We start from the raw sequence: 22,482 nt of genomic DNA, 5'->3' as shown, positions 1-22,482 counted from the left end.
ATACAGCCATAGTCTGTAGCTCAGTGACATTACTGTGAATCAAAGCAAGAGGAGTATTATAACAGAGAGCTCTATGCTGAGGTGGGTATTTTCTATTTTGAAAGCACCCAGAACACTTACCCTTTTGCACAGTGCTGAGCTATAGCTCAAAACTGACAGCTCTGATATAATGGAATAAGTTTGTGCAGCTCCCGTCTTGTGACTTGCATAGAGTCATATGCTCATTAGAGAAATCCATTCCTCTCCATATTAAAACAGGCTGGCAGCTGCTGCCACTGGAGCCCAGGGCATACCATGCTGCTGCTGTCAGTATGCAGCATTCAGAATAGCAACTGGTTTTTAAAAACCCTGTGTGTTCCACCTTTAATACTTTCTGGTAGAGATGTAAGCGACTAGTTGACTAATCGACTAGCTGATAAGCAGAAGCTTATCAGATAGTCGACTACTGATGCAACTAGTCGCTTCCCCTGCTTGCTGCCTCTGTCACAGAGAGGCAGCAAGGGAGGGAGAGCAGGAGCAGGTGCTGTGGGAGAGCCAGCTTAAAAGCTGATTCCCTCCAGCACTGTCTTCCCGGGGGGCAGGGGAGGGAGAGGCATAGTGGGAAACGGCACGAGCGGGGACTGAAACAGTCTCCAGTTGTGCTGCTTCTGCTGCAATTCTGCTTTTGAAATGTAGAAGAGATTCCGCCATGGCTCTTGTACATTTCAAAGGCTCAGGTGCCACAGGGAGCTCAGGGCCCAGTGGGGGAGTCTCCCGCTGATCTCTCACTCTCTGCAGAGTTTCCTTGTGAAATGTACAAGATCCCCAGTGGGGAATCAAAAGGGAGCCCTATGCTGGGCTCTTGCTACAATTCAAAGGCAGAGGCGCCTTTATAGACTAGTCGAATAGTCGATGGAAATCCCATTGACTATTTGATTAGTTAACCAATCTAAATTTAACATCCCTACTTTCTGGCTATTGAGGTGTTAGTAGAGCAGACCAGGAAGTGCCCTTTTATAAGGCATCTACTTGAACAAAGTAGACACAGATATACACCATCAGGAAGTGGTGTTGTATCTTTATCTTAGCGTTGCCTTGATTTTTTTAAATAGATGTTTAATAGAAGTACAAGTTGTTGGCTTGGTTTTGGGAGTGGGGGGTGGTGGTGGTGACTCAAGAGGTAGTTAAGTTCTGGCTGTGCATGTGCTGCAATTGTTACTTACGGTGCCCAACAGATCCTTTGATTTCTGCAATGGACTATTACAATACGCTGTGATGGTCTAACCAGGGAATGCTGCACGATAAGGGTGATCAGTTTTACAAGCTTCATGCAGTGTCTGTATACAACACATACAGATGTTTACATTTACTACAGTTTTAAAACATCCAGTTAGTTTGTGGGCCCTCCATAATCAAGCTAATTCATTCTATAGCTAATGTGTTCTTAAATCCTCTGGGCCAAATCCTCCATTCTATAAATTAGTGTAGGGCCACCCCAATCAGAAGAGCTGCATTATTTTACACTGATTGTGGATATGGCCCATGGCCTTTGCTTTGAAATATGAGAGAGTCACTAAGAATACATAGAGGGATTTTGCTCAGCCTTTAAAATTTAGATTCAAAGGCATCGAAGGTGTGATCAATGTGAATGGGATTAAGCTGTTAAAACAAAGGTCTATATTATGTTGTTCAAGTGTATAGTACAAGATTCGGCTGCTACAGAATGTATGTAATGAAGCCTGCCATTATCAAAAAAAAGTCTCCCTCATTTTCCCAGGTGAGGACTCTAATTAACAGTAATGTACATGTAAGTGGAGTTAAGAGCTTTGGGGATCCATTTTTAAAGCATGAACAGCTCTGTAGCCTGATTCCAACCTCTGTCCCATCTGACACTGAACTTCACTGAAACCAGTAGGGGTGCCACTCCAGATTTACACCTGTGTGTGTTGTTTTGTTTAAATATTTTCTTTCTTTAGTCTCAGCTGGTAGAGCAGTTAGCTCAGTGTATGTTCTGCTAGGCAGCCATTCCATGAGACTAAAAATATTTTGCTACTTATCCCCATGACACTTCTGATCTGTATATTATATGAGCTATAGATATTCTTAATACCCATGATCACATAGTGGTAAAACATGGTAGGCACACAATACAATATTTTGTTTATAAGGGCAGATTCCAGAGATCTCATATGTTATTTCCCTCTTGATTCATCTCGGTATTTGAACAGTCTGTGCCTTATCAGAGTAATTAATCTTACTGAGCCATCAAGAAAACATACAATTCCAGATGGCTTTTCACAAATTCTTCAGCATCCTCGCGCCTCCTCCATTCCTCTCTTTGTTCTCCACTGCAAGCTAAGCCACCAGTTTCCCACTGTGACACAATTGAGCACATTCATTCAGGGTACATCTACACTGCAATACTATTCCGAATTAACTAGCGCTATTCCGAAATAACTTAGGGTATGTCTACACTACCACCCTAGTTCGAACTAGGGTGGTAGTGTAGGCAACCGGAGTTGCAAATGAAGCCCGGGATTTGAATTTCCCGGGCTTCATTTGCATAAAGCCGGGTGCCGCCATTTTTAAATGTCCGCTAGTCCGGACTCCGTGCTGCGCGGCTACACGCGGCACGGACTAGCTAGTTCGGACTAGGCTTCATGAGGAGTAATGGTAGTTCGGAATAGGAAGCCTAATCCGAACTAGCTACTCCATGCCGCGTGTAGCCGCGCGGCACGGAGTCCGGACTAGCAGACATTTAAAAATGGCGGCGCCCGGCTTTATGCAAATGAAGCCCGGGAAATTCAAATCCCGGGCTTCATTTGCAACTCCGGTTGCCTGCATTACCACCCTAGTTTGAACTAGGGTGGTAGTGTAGACATACCCTACGTCCGCAACTACACAGCAGGCAGTTATTTTGAAATAGTGTCAAAATACTGTCAAGCGGGCGAACTGCTTACTGTGACTCTGGTAACCCTCATTGTATGAGGAATAAGGGAAGTCGGAGGAAGAGTGCTCTATTTCAATATAAATGCTACGTAGACGCTCCTATTTTGAAATAAGCTTTTTCTAAATAAGCTACACAATTAACATAGCTCAATTTGCATAGCTTATTTCAAGTTAAGCCCTGCAGTGTAGATGCATCCCTAGTGTCCTGTATTAATGGGGAACACAACAGATAATGTTCATTTTGAAATGTTAACTTCCGTATGTGGTAAAGTAGTTGCCTTGGTGTAGATTAGTAGGTTTCTTTTTTTATCTCTAGCCAGCAGTAGATTTCTTCACTTAGTGGGGGAACCTCACTGTGGTTCCCTTAACTGTTGTACAGAACAAGCTCTGGTACAGATTAGCGATGTAATAGCGTAGTCGATTAACTGATTAACCGATAAGCAAAAGCTTATAGATTAATGCTATATACCACACGCATTTTCCCCCGCCCCCTGGAAGCAGAGCCGGCCCAAGGTACGGGCCAACCGGGCTACTGCCCGGGGCACCCCATTGTAGAAGGCTCCGCGTGGGGCTGCCGGGCAGGGTGGGGGCGGCACCACACATGCTCCGTACGCCTGGGGTGGTGCCATGCATGCGTCGGGCGCCCGGGGACAGGACCACGCATGCGCCGCATGCCCGGGGGCAGGGCCACTCATGCACTGCACACCCAGGGCCGGGCCACGCATGCGCTAGGTGCCTGGGGCCAGAGCTGTGCATGCGTCGCACTCCCGGGGGTGGCGCTGCGCTCCGGGGCCCTGGGCACATGAACAGCTCAGGCCAGACCTGCCTAGAAGTACATTTTTTAACAGGCTGGCCAGCAGCATGGCTCAGTCCTGGCTTGTGCCAGGCCCAGAACCTACTCCCGCTGTGGCTCTGCATTTAAAGTGTATAAGGAGATAGGTGGGCAGGCAGTTCTGAGGCAAGTTTCCCCTCCCTCCCAGCTCAGTTCTGGATTACGCTGGGTCTGGGAGCTCAGAACCCCCTGGACAGGGGCTACTGCCACCCCACGCTGCCACCTCTGTATCAGAGGCAACAATGCTGGGCAACAGGCAGCCATGAGGGGAGCTGGTTTTTAAACCGGCTCCCCTTGCAGACCAATTCCCACCTGGCACCCCACACTGCTGCCTCTGATATACTGCTGCCTGTACTAGCATCGACAGTTAAATTGAATATGTTTAATTTAAAAATAATTCGCTCCTTTCTATCCAGATAAACCTTTAACATGGACATTCACAGAGAACTCGAACAATTCACAGTTTCTAATTATGAATTCGTGAAGCAAAGCTAAGTTTTTAAATATGACATTCATTGATTGAACATGAGATTCTGTAAAGACCTTAAAGAAAGGAATCCCTTTTGTATCTTCCATCTCCATATTTATCTTCCAAAAAATCAGTGAGCTTCTGAAACATAGCTGCTTGTAAGTCACTGAAAGCACTTCAAGAAGAATAGGAGCAGCATGGCACAGCGCCATATTCATTTAAATTGAATGCCTTGCAGAATGAGATATGGATAAGCACCTTGGCATAACACACCCATTTCTGTAAATTTACAGTTTGCAGCAGCCAGCAATGCAAAAAGCAAGAAGAAGCAGAAACTACAATTGACCAGAAAGAGCAGACTCAATGAGCTATGAGAATATAGATGTGTTTGAAGGCTTCTACACATCCCACTCGACGGTAAGACAATTTTCTGCCATTGCTGCCTTATTATAGACCATTGAGTGCCAGTGCAATAGTTCTGTCCTAGTAATTTGTGGCATATGGTGTGCTTGTAACTAGGGTAAATACAGAAGAAAAAAAGGCCTCAGCTTTCAGAGGTCAGTGACAGATGTGATGTGGATCCGATATTTTTTTGAATATACCTCATTGCAGGATATCTTTAAAACAGAAGAGAAACATACCTCTAACCTGTCCTTTGTTACAAAACATTCCAAACAAAGTGGTGAAGTTCTATTTCACTTTTATAATTGTAAGTTACTGAAACATGGAAATGATAAACCCTGGAAATGTTTCTATATAAATAGGTGGCAAAGACTTTACATTTCTTGCATTTTTGGTTTGCGGTAAAAATGCTTTGTCCTTCATTTTGGATCATTTCCTGCCCTACAACACTGGCTCCCTCATTTGGGTATTTGCGTAAAAGATACAGAAAGGGGGAGAGTTTTTTTCTAAAACTTCTACAATACTTGCTACTGAAAGATACATTCAAGAAAGGAAAGGGAGCTGATTGAAGTACATAAGTCTTCTAAAATGAAACACCACATCTACATCTACACTGGCAGCTTCTTGCGCAAGAACTGTTTTGCGGAAGAGTTCTTGCGCAAAAAGTCTTCCACAAGAGCGCGTCTACATTGGCATGTGCTTTTGTGCAAGAGAGTCTATGGCAGTGTGAACACTCTCTTGCGCAAGAAAGCTCTGATGGCCATTTTAGCCATAGGGGTTTCTTGCGCAAGAAATTCATGTTGCCTGTCTACACTGCCCTCTCGCGCAAGAAGACTTATTCCTTGTGGGGAGAATAATAACTCTTCTGGAAGAAGCCCTGTTTTCCGACGCTAGACTGTAAATTTACTTGAGCAGGAATACGCATGCAGTATAGACACCCAGCAAGTTTTTGCGCAAGAACAGCTTGTGCAAGAAGCCACCAGGGTAGACATAGCCCACGTGTGTCTCAAGAGCATCCGTTAGTAGACTGGATGCCCAAAAGATTGGCAATATGAAACGAACTGTCCATCGCTATCAATAGGCAACTAACACAAGCCTGGATCAGATTCTAAGTGGAAAAATAAACATCAGCATCTGCAGTTATTCAGTAAAGTACTTGTGGGTTATTGATCTCAGCCCAGTTTCTTGGAAAAAGGTAACCAGTTACCACATGACCTACAATCACAGCTTTCCTTACTTTGGATTCATGTTGGCTATCCTGGGTATGGAGATCAAATTATGAGGGTCAGCTTTTGCACGTCATTGTTGAGGCACATAACTGATGTTGGGAAGCTTGCATTGCTGCTGTACAACTGTCCCTATTTTTCAGATCAATATAGAATTCCATTTTCCTGTGCTGTCAGTCTCGCCCTTTTTGTAAGCTCCAAGTTCACAAAAGAAAAATTTAAAATTAAAAACTAAAGAGAGCACCTTTATTCTAAAGGAAGGAAAGCAGTGGACCATGACACTGCGTGTTAATACTACTGCTGTATAATTCAAAATGAGAGGAGCAAGAAACTCTGAAGTGTTTATAAAATGAAAAACTGAAGTCTTGTATTCAATTTAGAAAATGAGAAAGACAATCAAAGTCTTGAGTATGTGGGCGACTCCAGTTAAACATGCAGTATTATTGTTATGCAGTGGTGTATACGAAGATGCAATACAAAGAAACAGCTGCAGAGAATACAAAATCTCTTCTGCCTTGTGTTCAGTAGAGATTCTTAACTTTCTATGATCCACTAGCTCTGCCCAGCAGTCTAATGAGACACCTCATGCCCACATACACAGTGCTCTGAGCGAGAAACATGCATGCCAAATATTTTTTTTAGATCAGCAAGTCCTACATGCTATTCTACTCTGCATTTACTCAGTCTCCACCTTCAGTTTAGTTCCTGACTCTGCCACAGACATTCTGTTTGACCTTGGTCATGTCACTTAAGACTTGGGTTGCATCTCTGCTGTCTGCTCCCCATCTGTGGAGTGGGAACAATACTGTTCCTTTTCTCCCACCCTTACCTCTCTCCTCTATTTAGATTGTAAGCTTTTCAGGACAGGGATTTGGAATGTTTTAGTGCGGTGCCTAGCACAATGAGGCCATGATTGTCTATAGGTACCACTGTCATACACGAAATAACAAAATGTTGCTGGTGTAATAACTAAAGAACCAACTCTGGCATGGAAGTCACAGATGTCCTGACTTTAATGGACTGCAATGATTTCTTTTGCCAGAAGCAGCGTGCTGGGCCTGAGCAGTGGCTTGGGGCTGGAGCAGATGCCGGCAGTCAGTCCTTGGAACAGAAACAGCAGCCACTGGGGCTGGAGCAGGAGCAGTGGCCAGGCTGAGTGAGACCTCCAGCTACAGCAGTAGCCAGTGGTCAGCCCCCAGCAGGGCTCTGATTGTTAGGTCTCTGCCTAGGGTATTTATTAAAAGAAAAGGACAAATCACAGGCTTCCATCAATATTTGTTTATTGCCTGTGACATGTCTATGTCTTTTACTAAAAGTACCCATGACAAAAATATTAATGTTAATAATCTCAGAAATGGTTCAGACAAATTCTTCTTTGAGTGATGGTATTGCACACGTGGGATATGTATGCATGCCGTATGCCTGAGTGTGAAGCTTTGAGTTGAAGACCCTATTTGGACACAGAATGGCTAACCTAGTGAGGAGGGCTTTAAACTAGGTTCGACAGGGACAGGTGAGCAAAGCCCACAGGTAAGTGGAGAACATGGAGACCTGGGAGATGGGTCGGAAATGGGAGGGAGCATGGGCTACAATGGCAGAGAGAAAGGAGGGTCAGGGCAAAACTGGGAGGCAAGGTCAAATCAGGATCTTAGATGCCTATATACAAATGCGAGAAGTATGGGAAATAAGCAGGAAGAACTGGAAGTGCTAATAAATAAGTATAACTATGACAATGTTGAAACAAAATACAGGACTATGTAGCACTTTAAAGACTAAAAAGATGGTTTATTAGATGATGAGATTTTGTGGGCTAGACCCACTTCCTCGGTCTGGACCATGAAAGGTCATCATCTAATAAACCATCTTATTAGTCTTTAAAGTGCTACATAGTCCTGTATTTTGTTTCAGCTACACCAGACTAACACAGCTACATTTCTATCACTATAACATTGTTGGCATCACAGAAATTTGGTGGGATAATACACATGATTGGAATGTTTGTATAGAAGGGTACAGCTGGCTCAGAAAGGATAGACAGGGAAAAAGGGAGGAGGTGTCTTATACATTAAAAATAAACACACTTGGAGTGAGGTGGAGATGGACATAGGAGACGGAAGTGTTGAGAGTCTCTGGGTTAGGCTAAAAGGGATTAAAAACAAAGGTGATGTCATGCTAGGAGTCTACTATAGGCTACCTACACAGGTGGAAGAAGTGGATGAGGCTTTTTTAAATAACTAACAAAATCATCCAAAGCCCAAGATTTGGTGGTGATGGGAGACTTCAACTATCCAGATATATGTTGGGAAAATAACACTGTGGGGCACAGACTATCCAATAAGTTCTTAGACTGGAGACAACTTTTTATTTCAGAAGGTTGAAAAAGCTACTGGGGGTGAAGCTGTTCTAGATTTGATTCTAACAAATAGGGAGCATCTGGTTGAAAATTTGAAAGTGGAAGGCAGCTTGGGTGAAAGTGATCATGAAATCATAGAGTTCACAATTCTAAGGAAGGGTAGAAGGGAGAACAGCAAAATAGAGACAATGGATTTCAGGAAGGTGGATTTTGGTAAGCTCAGAGAGCTGATAGGTATGGTCCCATGGGAATCGAAACTGAGGGGAAAAAGAACTGAGGAGAGTTGGCAGTTTTTCAAAGGGACATTGTTAAGGGCCCAAAAGCAAGCTATTCCGATGTGTCGGAAAGATAGAAAATATGGCAAAAGACTGCCTTGGCTTAACCACGAGATTTTGCATGATCTAAAAATAAAAAAGGAGTCTCATAAAAAATGGAAAGTAGGACAAATTACAGAAGATGAATATAGGCAAACAGCACAGGAATTCAGGTACAAGATTAGAAAGGCAAAGGCACAGAATGAGCTCAAACTAGCTACAGGAATAAAGGGAAACAAGAAGACATTTTATAAATAAATTAGAAGCAAGAGGAAGGCCAAGGAGAGGATAAGCCCACTGGTCAGTGAGGAGGGAGAAACAGGAAACTTGGAAATGGCAGAAATGCCCAATGACTTCTTTGTTTCGGTCTTCACCAAGAAGTCTGTAGTAATGCCTAACGTAGTGAATGCTAGTGGGAAGGGGGTAGTTTTAGAAGATAAAATATAAGACGAACAAGTTAAAAATCACCTAGAAAAGTTAGATGCCTGCAAGTCACCAGGGCCTGATGAAATGCATCCTAGAATACTCAAGGAGCAGATAGAGGAGGTATCTGAGCCTCTAGCTATCATCTTTGGAAAATCATGGGAGACAGGGGAGATTCCAGAGGACTGGAAAAGGGCAAATATAGTGCCCATCTATAAAAAGGAAAATAAGAACAACTCAGGAAACTACAGACCAGTTAGTTTAACTTCTGTGCCAGGGAAGATAATGGAGCAAGTAATTAAGGAAATCATCTGTAAACACTTGAAAAGTGGCGAGGTGATAGGGAACAGCCAGCATGGATTTGTAAAGAACAAATCATGTCAAACCAATCTGATAGCTTTCTTTAATAGGATAACGAGTCTTGTGGATAAGGGAGAAGCGGTGGATGTGGTATACCTAGACTTTAGTAAGGCGTTTGATACGGTCTCGCATTATATTCTTATCAATAAACTATGGAAATACAACTTAGATGGGACTACTATAAGGTGGGTGCATAACTTGCTGGATAACCGTACTCAGAGAGTAGTTATTAACGGTTCACAATCCTGCTGGAAAGGCATAACAAGTGGGGTTCCGCAGGAGTCTGTTTTGGGACCAGCTCGGTTCAATATCTTCATCAATGATTTAGATATTGGCATAGAAAGTACGCTTATTAAGTTTGCAGATGATACCAAGCTGGGAGGGGTTGCGACTGCTCTGCAGGATAGGGTCATAATTCAAAATGATCTGGACAAATTGGAGAAATGGTCTGAGGTAAACAGGATGAAGTTTAATAGAGACAAATGTAAAGTGCTTCACTTAGGAAGGAACAATCAGTTTCACACATACAGAATGGGAAGCTACTGTCTAGGAAGGAGTATGGCAGAAAGAGATCTAGGGGTTAGAGTGGACCACAAGCTGAATATGAGTCAGCAGTGTGATGCTGTTGCAAAAAAAGCAAACATGATTCTGGGATGCATTAACAGGTGTGTTGTGAGCAAGACACAAGAAGTCATTCTGTGCTGGTTAGGCCTCAATTGGAGTAATGTGTCCAGTTCAGGGCACCGTATTTCAAGAAAGATGTGGAGAAATTGGAGAGGTTCCAGAGAAGAGCAACGAGAATCATTAAAGGTCTAAAGAACATGACCTATGAGGGCAGGCTGAAAGAATTGGGTTTGTTTAGTTTAGAAAAGAGAAGACTGAGGGGGGACACAATAGCTGTTTTCAGGTATCTAAAAGGGTGTCATAAGGAGGAGGGAGAAAACTTGTTCATCTTGGCCTCTGAGGATAGAACAAGAAGCAATGGGCTTAAACTGCAGCAAGGGAGGTTTAGGTTGGACATTAGAAAAAAGTTCCTAACTGTCAGGGTGGTCAAACACTAGAATAAATTGCCCAGGGAGGTTGTGGAATCCCCCATCTCTGGAGATACTTAAGAGTAGGTTAGATAAATGTCTATCAAGGATGGTCTAGACAGTATTTGGTCCTGCCATGCAGGCAGGGGACTGGACTCGATGACCTCTAGAGGTCCTTTCCAGTCCTAGTATTCTATGATTTTATACATGTAGTGTCCCTTGGTCTGCATGTACTCCATAGCTTTCCTCATGCTCTGAACTGAGGGACAAAGGTCTGTGCTAACCAGTTCCTCTCCAGTTCCTTCTAGAAGCTGTGCTGGACATGTAGGATAGGACACCCAGAAGGCCTTGCAGCTGACAAAGACACACGTCTCAAGTGTCTGGAACACCGTTCAGTGTGTTGCTTAAGATGGTTCTCTCTAACCTAGGCACAAAGGATTGCGATACTTTGGAAAGGACAAATTGTGAATGTCAATAGTATTTCAATTTCTTGGCGGTTCTGGGTCTTCACAAAGACAGATAGCAACACTGACACGTAGTTGTTGAGGGTAAGTGTAATTCTTGGCACCCTTTTAAGCATTCTTACCATTTGGTTTCAGACTGAGAAATGTGTTAAATTGTCCAGAAGTTATTTAGGGAGCATAAGAACAGACTGCCTGCTGGTTGATGGACATCACAGGCAATCACATGCAAACTAAAACCTGGACAGCTGCTGCTAAATCAGTTTATGGACCTACCACCTTAACTGATAAAAATATGTTTTTAAAGGAAAGCTTTTTAGAAGGCTAGATTAAAGAATCTCACATGTTTAGAGATGTTCAAAATTGGTTAAACTCCCACAAAGTATTTTGAAGGTGTGGACAATTTCATTTTTCTTGCAGATTATAATGAAATCTCTATTTTCTTCATTGAAATAATGACAGTTCATATTTCACATCTCTATTTTCAAATTTCAGAATAATCTTTAGTTGAAATGAGCCATTTTTTAAGTAGAAAATCACACAATTTTTCAGTAAAGAAAAAAAGTTTGAGTCTTATGGTTGTTTTACCTTTCTCTGCAAATATTTTATTCCTTTCTTGCTCCATTGTGTTACAGTGACTCAGAAGTAACTTATATGACATATGTAATGCAAAATGTTAAAAAAAAGCTACAGATTGAAGAATTAGCTATTGCAACCATAAAACAAAGAAGGTAATTCACAAGCCAGAGGAACACTGAGTTATTAAAATCCTTGATGATGCTTTTGCATCTTTCATGTCCTGTCCATTTCCCCCTTCTCTTTGAGAACTATAGATCCAAAAAAGCTGAATGATGCCACCTTAGAGGCCTGACAACCAAATATTTGTAAATAGGAAAATTTAATTGCCAAGTAAGCAATTACTATCAGAACACCCACAGAAGGCCAAACAATGAACAGACATTTTATTTTAACCTTTTGGAAACTTTTAGGGATAAGGCCCTTTTCAAATATAGGCTCCAAGTTTGTACCTACAGAACATTTATATGTATGGGCAAACAGGCACTTTACATGCACAAATGGGGACTTTTGCTTTGTTACCCATTTCCATACACATCTACCTATTATGCATGCACAATTACCTGTTACCTATTATTGACATAGCTTGAGCATGTGTGTGTGTCAGTTTGAAGTATATTCTGTGTACTTTACAGTTCTCTTAAGTGTTCATTTACTGGTGCTGCAAAGCTACAAGATAGTTCTAAGGTTAAATATGATATTCTTATGGAAGTGGAAGCAACTTGTCTCTCAAAAAGAGGTGTGCATTTATTAGAAGTAAAGAACAAAGCTCTATTTAAGCAATGTCTATAAGGGTATGTCTACACTACAAAGTTAGTTCGAACTAACGGACGTTAGTTCGAACTAACTTTAATAGGCGCTACACTAGCGCTCTGCTAGTTCGAATTTGAATCGAACTAGCGGAGCGCTTAGTTCGAACTAGGTAAACCTCATTTTACGAGGATTAAGCCTAGTTCGAACTAGCTAGTTCGAATTAAGGGGTGTGTAGCCCCTTAATTCGAACTAGTGGGAGGCTAGCCCTCCCCAGGTTTCCCTGATGGCCACTCTGGCCAACACCAGGGAAACTCTATGCCCCCCTCCCGGCCCCGGACCCCTTAAAGGGGCACGGGCTGGCTACAGTGCCCGTGCCAGGTGCAAGCCTGCCAGCACCCACCCAGCAGACCCTGCACCTGGCACAGCACAGAGCCACCCACCCGATGTCCCCCAGCCCACCCCCTCTTCCCGGGACCAGGCTGGCGGCTCCCATGAGCTTGCCCTGGACCGCAAGAGGCGGGCACCTTCCTGGGCTAGTGCGGACATCGTGGACCTTGTCCACGATCTCCGCACTAGGCACAGGAAAGTGACCGTCTAGGGCAGGAGAGCTGCCAGCCTGGCCACCCAGGAGCAGGTGTGCATGAAAATCAAGGGGGTCCACTGAGACCCCCAACCCTGAGCCATGAGCTTACAATGGCCGTCCTGGGTCAGACCAAAGGTCCATCTAGCCCAGTAGCCTGTCTGCTGACAGCGGCCAACCCTAGGGACCCTGGAGGGGATGGACCGAAGACAGTGACCAAGCCATTTGTCTCGTGCCATCCCTCTCCAGCCTTCCACAAACTTTGGGCAGGGACACCACTCCTACCCCCTGGCTAAGACCACTCCATGGATCCAACCTCCATGACTTGATTTCACTTCCCTTTAAACTCTGTTCTAGTTGTAGCCTTCACAGCCTCCTGCAGCAAGGAGTTCCGCAGGTTAACTATTTGCTTTGTCAAGAACAACAACTTTCTCTTACTAGTTTCAAGCCTGCTACCCATTCCTTTCCTTTGGTGTCCTCTAGTCCTTCTTTATGGGAACTCAGGAAGAACTTTTCTGAATGCATCCTCTCCACCCAACCCCTGCTTTTAGAGACCTCTATCCTGTCCCCCCTCCGTCTCCTCTTTTCTAAGCTGAACAGTCCCAGTCTCTGTAGCCTTTCTTCATCTGGGACCTGTTCCCAACCCCTGATCATGTTAGTTGCCCTCCCTTCTCCCACCCTCTCTCTTCCCCTCTCCCACCTCCTTTTCCCAGTCTCCCCCAGTTTTGTTCAATAAAGACAGAGTCAATGTTGGAAGAAACGTTATCTTTATTTTGTACATCAATAAGAAGGGGGGCTAGGGAAGGGTAAGTGGAAGGAGGTGAGGGAGGAATGGGGTACGAGCCCCCGATGGGGAGAACTGGGCTGGCTCTGCGGTCTTCTGGGGGTGGAAGCTCTCCTGCAGCCCCCCAATTGCCCCCTCTCCCCAGATGGCAGCCTGCGGCAAGTGCAGCCGGGCTGATGGCCGAGTGCTGTGATGTGCCCAGTGTGGGTACTCCAGAAGCCAGAACTTCTTTGCAAGCGGGGCACCCCTTAGAACTGTGTGTCCGGGGTGGGGGTCGGGACCCTTTAAGCGCAGCCCTCGGCTAGCCTGAGACAGCATCTCCACGCTCTAAGTCCTCCTCTTATGCCCTGCCGGCACTGCTTCCGGCCATCCTTAAGCCCTGTTCAGAGTCCACTCAATGTGGACTTGCTAATTCGAATTAGCAAAACGCTAATTCAAACTAGTTTTTAGTTCTAGATGCGTTAGTTCGAATTAGCTTAGTTCGAATTAACTAATTCGAACTAAGTTAGTTCGAACTAGCGCTGTAGTGTAGACGTAGTGTTGTAATACTCTCTGCATACACCTTTGCGCACATAAACTGAGCATTTCATAGAAAACTGATCCAAAAGAAGAGCAGAGTTTTCTCTACATTTTCTGAAAGCTTTATGTTTGAAGATGGGGCCTTTTAGCTCTTTTTCTTCCGTAGCCACAGAGTTGATTTTTTTTTCAGCATGTTTCCCAGAGCTATTTGAATCCAAAAAATGAGATTGCAACTAGCAATATAAGTTTTTCCAATGTTTCACTTAGAACATGTTGGAAGAAGTCATTAATTCTTCATGAGGTTAACCCTCCCTAAGCAGATATTATGGTACAGAAGGAACAAAACCAATTGACAATATGGAGCATTAGCACTTATCACCATTTAACTTCTACTAGTATTAGACATGCTGGTCACAAAGTATTATGTTCCAAATGGAACAAGCAAAAAGTGCTGCAGACAGAGATCAAAGTCTTAAAAAAACACTGTTGTGTTTGTGATTTGTTATGTAAAGGACCTATGGGTCGCCTTCACTTGTAATTGCTTTGTCACAACTTAACTTTGCTTTTAATTTGTATCTCTTAGAGGAATTAAGATTTTTCTCCTCTAAAGAGTAATAGACAACTGGTTGTTGCCATGTAGAAAGACAACATCTATCCAAATAGCATCTGAGGCACTGCAGATCTTTTCTGTCCTTGCAACAGTAAAATATAATAGTGCTTTAGACACCATTCTGTGGTTACTGTAAATGTTGACGTCAGAAGAGTTATAGTAATTTACACCTGCTAAGGATCTGGCCCTAAGTATTTCATGGCAACCACTGTATTGGTATTCCATCTATTTTACAATAAACATATGGGCAAACATGGAACCCATTCATATGGTGTTTCAGGAAAGCCTCATAGGTGCTGTTAAATGCATTCACATGTGCTGGAGACATCCACCACACAAGCAGGGAAGGGCTGGCAGTATGATGCTTCGTGCGAGGGATAAAATTACTGAAGAGATTCATCCAAAATGGCTATATAGAAGGAAGAACTGAGCCAGCCCCCTCCAGTTTCCTGCCACATGCACTGCAGAAAGGAAGGTAGGTTTCCTAGCTTTTTTCTTTGATACTTATATGGCTCCCAATACCAGAGTTTCTAAGCACCTCACAATCTTTAACGAGTCATGTTCATGAACAAATTCACAACCCCCCCTTGTGAGGTAGGGAAGTCTTTGTTTCACAGATGGGCAATGAAACTTGCACAAGTTCATGCAAGATGTCGGTGGCAGGGCAGAGATCTGAACCCCAGCTTCCTGGATGCCAGGCTAATAGCTTTACAATTTGACCATTCTTCCTCCATTTATCATAAAATTGTAGGGACCTTGAGAGGTTCTCTACTCCAATCCACTGCATTCATGGTAGGACTAAGCAATATCTAGACCAGTGATCTTCACTGCAAGGCCCATGAGGCAGTGGCAGCTCCATGGACCCAAAGTGCAGCTCCCTGTCAATTGCAATCTCTGGCAATGCAACAGGGCTGCCACTAACACAGGCTCCCTGCTTGCCCCCCTCCCATGCCTCTCCCAGAAGTGGCTACTATGCTCTTGTGGCCCCTGGTGGGGAGGAAATCAAAGGTCTCCATGCACTGCTCCTGTCTGTAAACACTTCCTCACGAACTGCAATTGGGCAGGAATGGGGAACTGTGGCTAATGGGAGATGCAGGGATGGTTCCTATAAAAAGTGAAATAAGGACAACCCAGGAAACTACAGACCAATCACTTTATTTCTGAACCAGGAAAGATAATGGAGCAAATAAGGAATCCATATGCAAACAGCTAGTAGATAATAAAATAAGTATTAGCATGGATTTGTCAAGAACAAAATCATGTCAGGCTCTTCTGATAGCTTTCTTTGGTAGGACAACAAGCTTTGTGGATGAAGGGGAAGCAGTGGACATGGTATACCTAGACTTTAGTAAAGCATTTGACACAGTTTCACACGACCTTTTTATTAATAAACTAGGGAAATACAACTTAGAGGGGACTACTTATAAGGTGGGTGGATAACTGATAACGATTCCCAGAAAGCAGTTGTCAATGTTTCACAGTCATGCTGGAAAGGTATAACAAGTGGGGTTCCGCAGGGATCAATTTGGGCATCGGTTCTTTTCAAGATCTTCATCAACGATTTAGATAGAGTACTTTTACAAAGTTTGCGGGTGATACCAAGCTGGAAGAGTTTGCAAGTGCTTTGGAGGATAGGATCATAAATCAAAATGACCTGGACAAACTGGAGAAATGGTTTGAGGTGAACAGGATAAAATTAAATAAGGACAAATGAAAAGTACTCCACATAGAAAATGTCACACATACAAAATGAGAAATGACCTTTTAGGGAGGAGTACTGCAGAAAGAGATGCAGGGGTCATAGTGAACCACAACCTAAATGTGAGTCAACATTTTGACACTTGCAGAAAAAGTCAACATCATTCTGGGATGTTGTGAGAATGTATGCACACCCTGGCCCAAGGGGAAGTTCACAGAGTGTGTGGACACCGCTGTTACTGCTGCTGAACTGTCTGAGACCTAATTCAGTCTGTGTCCACAGGGCAGCACCAGGCCCTCTCAAAGAATGAGGTTAGAAGGCCCGGGTCACTTTGGGTATGTCTACCGTAGACCCCTAGTTCCAACTAGGGAAGCTAATGAAGGTGACCGAAATTGCAAATGAAGTGCAGGATTTAAATATCCCGCTCTTCATTAGCATGTTCCCGGACGGTCGCCATTTTGGAAATTGACTAGTCCAGAAGAACTGCCCGTGTCTACACATGGCAGAGAAGGGAGAGTCCAAAATAAACCCCTTACATTGAATTACCAGTTAAACCTCATTCCATGGAACCTAAACCTAATTCGAAGTAAGAGGTTTATTTCTGAATTGCCCTTCTCTGCCGCGTGTAGATGCAGGCAGTTCTTCTGGGCTAGTCAATTTCCTAGCGACTGCCAGGGAACATGCTAATGAAGTGCGGGATATTTAAATCCCATGCTTCATTTGCAATTTCGGTCACCCTCATTAGCCTCCCTAGTTCAAGCTACTTGGAGGCTTCAATATCTGAGATATAGGTGAGAGGATTATTCTAGGATGGGGTGGGTGAGATTCTGTGGCCTGCATTGTGCAGGGGGTCAGACTAGATGATCATAAAGGTCCCTTCTGACCTTAAAGTCTATGAGTCTATGAGGCTAGTGTAGACATACCCTCTGAGGTTAGAGGCCCTTGCCCAGCCCCAGTCCCCTGACATATCTAACTTATCATACATAGGGTCATACTAAAACCAAAAGAATACATGAAAATGAACACTTGAGATATTTATTTATGAACAATTAAGTACCAATAGCATGTATATTAAAAATGTAACTTTAATTGTGAGTTTCCACTGCAATCAAAACTCTATTTTAGGAATGTTTTTTGGCTCTGTTGTGTGCAGACTCATTTTTAATTGAAGAAAAATCCAATTTACATGCAATATCACTGATAATGTTAAACATTGCAAGCCCATTCAAATGCTCCTGTCCCATTGTAGAATGATGATAGTTGTTTTAATACATTAAATGTGCATTCACCTGAAACCACTGATGCAAGGAGACTGACAAAAGTAAGTAATACAATTGAGATATTAGGAAATAAAATCGACAGGCTGATATCTAATATTTCTTGAAGCAGTTCTTTTGGTTTGAAGTCCAATTTAAAGTTGGTAGAATATATACATTTCAGGAAGATTATCTCTTCATAGAGATCTCTTGAAATTTTGTTGTTGGACCATTGTTGCTAAGAAGCACAATTATACTAAGAAAGTTTCCTTTTTGTAGGGTCACTGATATGTTGACTGGAACTAAACAAAGCCAATCCCCGTTCAGAAAGAAAAAGAATGACATTTAATATGTGCTCAAGGAGTTTTTTCCAGTTATCAGTTTCTGTGTTTTATTTCACTTAGGAGTAAGTTTTCAATTGAACTGTCAGCTATTGCTCCTCTACTAGCTGATTTCCATGTAACATAGTTATCTTTACGCGATACTGAAGTTTCATGTGCAGGTATTCAGTCTTTTAACTTTCTCTAGCCTCTGCTGATGCTCCAAATGGATGGATCAGACAGTACTGATGCAGCTGAAGTATTACTGTTAAAAATGAAACAGGATACACAGTGCAGAGCTTGCTTTTCCATGCTCCAGCAGAGCCAGTCTCTTGTGTAGATCTCTTCATTTGGAAGAGGTTTTTGTCAGCAGATGAGTGAGAAAGGCATGATTTTCAGCATCTAAAAATAACTAACTTTGAGAAACGACTGCATTTGAGTAACATTGTTCTTATCAAGAGGTTCAGTATCAGGTTCTGATACACTGTGTCTTGTGCTAGTCATGAGTTCTTGCTCTTGCTGTGCAGTATCTCTAAATCAAACATAGACTCGGCATCTATCGCCTCTATTGGCATTTCTGCGTCTTGATTAATGATCTCCTCATTTTGAGGCAGTGGCATTGAATTGTCATTTGTGGGTACAAAGTTTTCACCATCAGGACTGTAAATGTCACTGTCATTATGGTCACTGACTAATAGGTAGAGGCATCTTTTCTACAATAAATGATGTTATTGGCTTTAAACACTTAATTGCTGCTTCACTCCATTGCTTTTGCCATCTCTTACTTGCACCACTTTCAAATCTTCATTTCACTTTACAAAGGGTTCTTTTAAAACACAGTAATGCACAATAAATTATATAAAAACAGGTTGGGGGTGTTATTTACTATGGCCCTTATAGCCTTATTTCAAAGTCTTGAAATTTTGCCTGCTAACATGTTCCTGTTATTAAATTCCTCTAATAACTGGTGCATTATTATGAATATGAACACAAGGTGATTGCCGGATTAGATATAAAGTTTATTAAACAACTAGAATTAAAAGTTTAGTATCACAAAAAGCATTTAAAGTTAAATCTAAAACTGGATGAAGAGGTAGCTTGCAACTGAGCTTGATATGGTGTCGAGAGGCGCGGTGCCAGCGCGGCCCTCCCCGAGGGCCACGCAGGGTCCTCCGCCCTTCCCTCCGATTTCCCTCACCCGAGGTCTCGTCCTCTTTGTGCTCCCCGATCACCCAAGAGCCCTGTCCCGAGTCTGACAGGGTCTGTCCACACTTGGTCTACTGCGAGTGGCATCCGCGTTGGCGCGAGTGAGGGTAGGGGGGCTCGGGCCCACCCTCACTCCGAGCCCCAACTCAGGGCCCTAAGGTCTGGGGGGATACGCCAATCTCCTCAGTCCTGGTTGGTGGGGGACAGACCCCCTAAACACACCAACCCCCCCGGGTTCCAGCACCCTACCCTGGGTCGCTTCCTACCTCCCTCGCCAGGCCGCCGTGACGACTGGGTCTTGGGGGTCTACGCAGACGGGATCCGAGGTGCCTCTGTTGGTGCTTCCTCCTCCAGGCTGCATGTCTGCCTTCCCCCCTTGTCTCTGGTGGCGGCGCTCCTTTTAAGCGTCCCGCCGCACTGATGTCCTCCGTAGTGGGGCCGGCACACCCCCTCCGCGGGGGCGGCTGGCCTGCCAGGGCGCTGGCGTGGGTCGACGCCACGGGCAGTGTCAGCGCCCGGCACTCTGGCACAGCTGGGGAAGCGGTGGTGGAGTCGGGCACAGCTGATTGGGGCTGCTGCTCGGCCCCACCCGTGGCAGAACAAGCCGCGCAGGGCAGGAAATGGCACGGGGCCGCCGCTTCTCCCCAGCGAGCCGGGGACGGCACCTGGTGAGTGCGGGGTGCGGGGGCTGCCCCGTCACATATGGTTACTGTATATGAAGACACACAAGAAAAACCAGGAATACGAAAATCTATGCAGAGATAAACATCTAATATAAAGGTTAAACTCACCCTCAGACCAAGCAAAATCAGTTTATAATAAAAGAATTAATTATGACTTTCAAAACCTCTAAACTATGCAAAGACTGTAAACAGCACACCCTGTCATAGATGTATTAACAGGAATGTTGTATGCAAGACACAAGAAGTAATTCTTCTGCTCATTGGAGAAGGTTCAGAGAAGAGCAACAAAAATTATTGAAGGTCTAGAAAACATGACCTGTGAAGGAAGATTGAAATAATTGAGTTTGTTTAATTTGGAAAAGGGTAGACTGAGAGGGGACATGATAACCGCATTCAAGTACCTAAAAGTTTGTTACGAGGAGGAGGAAAAAGTATTCTCCTTAATCTCTGGATAGGACAAGATGCAATTATCTTAAATTGCGGCAAAGGAATTTTAGCTGGACATTAGGAAAAACTCCCTGTCGGGTGGTAAAGCATCGGAATCAGTTGCCTAGGAAGGTTGTGGAATCTCCATTACTGGAAATTGTTAAAATTGTCAGGGACGGTCTAGATCAGGGTGGGCAAAGGGGCCTCTGTGAGCTGGATCCAGCCCACCAAGCTGGTGGATCCGGCCCACAGCCGCCCTGCTGCTCCCCCATCCCCAGACCATTCAAGAGCTGGGGACGGAGAAGCGTACGAAGTTTCCTTCCCTCACCAAGGGTGCGCAGTGGCTAGAGAGAAAGGCTGGCTGTTTTAAAACAGCTGGCATTTCTCTTTAGCTGCCACATGCCTCTGGTGGGGCAGAGGCAGGAGGTGAGAGATATTGTGCACTTCCCCACCCCCTGGCCCTGATTGGTGTGTGAGGTCTTCTCCCACTGCAGCACCTAGCAGGAACTGCTGCCACTATTTTTGAAGTGAGGGCCACTTTGGCAGAAAACCTTCAATGTGAGAGCTACATCCCCAAACCCCATCCCTTCCCTAAAACTCTGCCCTGCTCACTCTCTTTCTCTGGGCTGGGGCAGTGGGTTGGAGTTCAGGAGGAGGTGCAGTCTCTGGGCTGAAGCCGAGGGGTTCACAGTGTGGGAAGGATCACTGGGCTGAGCCTAGGACAGGGACTTGAGGTGCAGGAAGGGGTGAGAGGTTCAAACTCTGAAAGTAAGTCTGGGTGCAGGAGGGGGCTCTGGGCTGAGCAAAGTAGGGCAGAATCATAGAACTTGAAGGAGTGGATAGAACAGAAGAATTACTTCTTGTGTGTTCCTTACAACACTTCGGATAATATATCTCAGAATGATTGCGTTGTTTGCAAAAGTGTTACACTGTTGGCATATATTTAGTTTATGATCCATAAATAGAGGATCATAAGCTAAATATGTGCCAACAGTGTAACACTTTTGCAAATAATGCAATCATTCTGAGATTTATTATCCGAAACGTTGCAAGCAAGACACAAAAAGTAATTCTTCCACTCTACTCCACACAGATTAAGCTTCTACTGGAGTATTATGTTAAGTACTTATTTTTATGGAAAAAATAGGTAGTGTAATGTACTTTATAATAACAATACTATTTTAAAATGTATTCCTATATAATTAAGAAAGACGGTATATTCAGTCCCGTAGTTTGTATCAGAATAAGATTACCAATACCAATCGTGAATATTGAATTAACACTATTGTGGTAATGAATTAATCTACTGCAGAATGGACTAGTGATATAATCCTTTGATTCAATTAGATTAAGGACAGTCCATTTGATTTTCATCCATGAATTTCTAGATCACATATAAAACAAATAGGATGGTCATATTTTGTTCCAAATAGTTGCTATTTGGGATGAGGACATGGAAAGAGATGTGGTTTAAAGTAGTTCAGCAGTGATTGCTAGTTTCAGAGAAAGTTCATCTTGTTACAAAGGAAGGTCAGAATGAACTTTTCAACTCTGCTAATCTGTTAGCATAGGTGACCTGAAACAGAATCACCATGTCATACCAGTTTTCCTATAGATGAAGAGCCTCTTAAGGGGATTCTGTCTATGTAAAAACCACTTGTTATAAGCTAATGTCTTTACTAATTGCATCTTAGAGTGCTAAAAATTAGTTTAAAAACCCCATCACATTTGTCACTATTTCCGTTTTCATATTTGTTTTTATTTTGTTAATATTCTTTTCCTCTTTCTTGTATACACATTCAGAAGGATGATGACAGCCTAGATTTGTCTGTAAATATAAATTGTGTACAAACAAGCTTTTATAAAATCTCCAACCAATCAAAATGTTTCCCCATTTAAAAAGCAAACATTTTCATTCAACGCTCAAAAATCAAAGAGTGCAGTGCTAAGAACCCCAACAGGAGAATAACTATAATAAAAGTGCAACAAACATCATTGATTTTCACTATCCAAGCTGAGAAAAATATAAAGGGTATAATATTTAAAATACTTTTGTTAATCACAGGAGCCTGTTATACTCAGTCTGGATGATGAAAATCAGCACCATCTGATGCACTTTAGTTTGCTCTGTCTCTCTTTGGATTTTTAATGCTGCACTGAACTTGTCAAACACTGGATTAAAATTGTTTGCTTGTTTTAAAGAACAGTGGAGACAGATTTTGATTGGTGTTAGGTTTTATAAAAACTTATTTTAATGCAGTTTCACTTAGG

The 22,482-nt window shown here is 43.4% G+C and overlaps 1 protein-coding gene across 9 annotated transcripts in view; it reads left to right on the top strand.

Moving 5' to 3' along the window:
- TMEM108 (transmembrane protein 108) overlaps positions 1-22,482 on the top strand; it is a 279,934-nt gene that overhangs the window by 7,422 nt on the left and 250,030 nt on the right. For 8 of the 9 annotated variants that reach the window (XM_089776594.1, XM_089776589.1, XM_089776593.1 and 5 more), the window contains exon 2: positions 4,523-4,646. The exons of the other annotated variant lie outside the window; for it this stretch is intronic. The gene's annotated coding sequence lies outside the window, so the exon portion shown is untranslated. The remainder of the gene's footprint in view (positions 1-4,522; positions 4,647-22,482) is intronic. 9 annotated transcript variants of the gene reach the window in all.

This window comes from Pelodiscus sinensis, chromosome 2 (assembly GCF_052426305.1).
Source record: "Pelodiscus sinensis isolate ZL-2025 chromosome 2, ASM5242630v1, whole genome shotgun sequence".
NCBI lineage: Eukaryota > Metazoa > Chordata > Testudines > Trionychidae > Pelodiscus > Pelodiscus sinensis.
This window is presented reverse-complemented; position numbering and strand designations above follow the sequence as displayed.